The 2,412-nt window shown below is 44.3% G+C and overlaps 1 long non-coding RNA gene across 1 annotated transcript in view; it reads left to right on the top strand.

The window, feature by feature from the left end:
* Window positions 1-2,176, top strand: part of LOC125620443 — a 10,074-nt gene extending 7,898 nt beyond the window's left edge. Inside the window, exon 2 of the long non-coding RNA XR_007352121.1 lies at window positions 532-2,176. This is a non-coding gene — a long non-coding RNA (uncharacterized LOC125620443). The remainder of the gene's footprint in view (window positions 1-531) is intronic.
* The last annotated feature ends 236 nt before the right edge of the window (window positions 2,177-2,412 follow it).

Here is a 2,412-nt window from a genome sequence, read left to right on the forward strand (position 1 = left end):
GTGTGTGTGTGTGTGTGTGTGTGTGTGTGTGTGTGTGTGTGAGAGAGAGAGAGAGAGAGAGAGAGAGAGAGAGAGAAAGCACTAGCATGAGAGTGAGCAGTTGAGAGGGATTTCTTTTGGAGAGAACTACTGATTGCGGCAGTGTCTCACTGTAACACCCCTTACACCCCACACAGTGTGAGGGTATTTCAGCCTCACTTTAGGGAACTGGGACTTGGAGGGATCTGTGGACCAAGGAGATAGTTGAATCTAAAGCAATGGCCCAGGGCTGGGGAATACTCATGGTAGAGCGTTTGCCCAGCATGTTCAAGGCCCTAGGTTCCATCCCAGCACTGCAAAAACAAAAAATAAATATGTATAAAATAAATTAGTTCAGTAAAGCGATGACCCACTCTTCTATCAACTGCATTTCCCCAGCAGAGAGCTTGTCATGCTAAAATGTCAAAGTCCACTGAGTTGACTGCCTCCCTGACTAAAGGAGAAGCATCTTGCTGACAAGAGTCTTGGCCATGTCTCCCCTGTCCCTTGCAGAAGGCCTGTTCCAGTGAATGAAGGGAAGACTGAAGAAGTTGTGGAGTGCAAAGGAGGAAGACCAAGGATTTCAGAACCACACAGATCTTAGTTCAATGCCGCCTTTGCCATTTTCTAGCTGGGCTCCCCTTGGGGAAGTCGCATCATGTCTCTAACCTCATTTTTTGCACTTGGAAAATGAGGACAATCTGAGCATCTGATTTGCAGAGTTGTAAATGAAAGGAGATCAAGCCAGGCATGGGGGCCCTTGCCTGTAATCCCATTTGCTCAGGAGGCTGAGGCAGAAAGATTAAAACCCAGCCTCAGCAAAAGCAAGGTGCTAAGCAACTCAGTGAGACCAAAACAGGTTTTGGGATATGGCTCAGTGGTAGAGTGCCCCTGAGTTCAATCCCCTATACCCGCCCCCCCAAAAAGGAGATCAAGCAGTACATAGTAGGTGTTCCATCAGTGAAGACTGAATTATGGGCTGGGGATGTGGCTCAAAGGAAGAGCTCCTGTCTAGTATGCATAAGGCCCTGGGTTCCAACCCCAGTATGGTGGGGGGAGCCAGGTGTGATTGCCTACACCTATAAAATCACAGTGACTTGGGAGGTTGAGGCAGGAGGATTTCAATTTTGAGGCCAGCCCTATCTCAAAATAAAAACTAAAAAAGATTGGAGATGCACTTGGTGGCAAAGAGTCTCTGATTTCCATCCAGTACCAAAAAAAAAAAGAATGAAGAGATGACACAGTGGTCTTAGAAACTGCAGGTTGGTTGGGCCTCCTAATTCCTGTCTGAGCTGATTCGGTTCCGGCATTTCTAGATCCTAGTTTCCTTCTTTGCCCTCTCCTTAGTCCCCATAATTATCTTTATAGCAACAAAAACAGCTGCTAGTTGTATTGCAGTGTACATAAATTTGATAGCCCAATCTATTTAAATTTCTCAATAATCCTGTGAGATCTAAATTACAATCTACATTTCACAGATAAAGGAACTGAGACCCAAAGAGGCTGAGTGACTTGCCCAAGGGTACAAAGATCTGAGAGTTGAGGGTGCCTCTTTTGGCCTTCCTGACAGAATTCATTTAATATGTACTTGAATCACTGGGAGAGGCCCAAGGAGTTCCCAGAGAGGACGTACCTCAACTCGGGACAAGTGGGGTCCTTGATGTATCTATGTGATGAGAACGAATTCAACACACTGTCAGTCAGAGACATAGAGATTTATTTAGGAAAACAGAAATATATTCCAGGGAGAATGTAGGAAACTGGTGAGAGTTAGACATGGGAATATATGTGGGAATGCCATGGGTCTGGTGATCACAAGACAGTTTATGTGGTCTACTCATTTTCAGAGTCCTTAAGCTGATGTGATCTCCACTATCAATCAGTAGACAATATTGGAAAGTCCCGTAAATTATAGTTTTCTTAAAATATGGTATATCCCTTTGCTTAATCTAGTCATTGGTGGGATAATTAACAGTGCACAAGGTAATTTTCTTAACTGGGTGAATTTATGGTAACCCTAGGACTTTTGGATTTCCTAGAAATCTGGAAGTGACCAGCCTGGGAGAAGTGTACCCTGGGGATCTTTGTACCCTTGGGGAATGAAAGGCCTAGGAAAGCATGCAGAACTTCAGATTTAAATTATATTCCCTTGTCTTTCCTTTTGTCTCCTATTTTTTTATTCCTTCTATTCTACCTCATTTGCATACCTGCTATGAGCTGGGCACTGGCAATTAGTTCCTGCCCTCCAGTAAGTACAGTAGCAGGGAGGACAGACATGCAAATCAAAACTTTCACTCTGTATGGCAAGTGCTGTCTTTGAGTAGGCAAAAAGTACAATGACAATCCCAAACAAGGTGACAGTTTCTTCTGCTAAGGGCACTCCACTAGAAAGTT

Source organism: Marmota marmota, unplaced genomic scaffold, assembly GCF_001458135.2.
Source record: "Marmota marmota marmota unplaced genomic scaffold, marMar, whole genome shotgun sequence".
Lineage (NCBI taxonomy): Eukaryota > Metazoa > Chordata > Mammalia > Rodentia > Sciuridae > Marmota > Marmota marmota.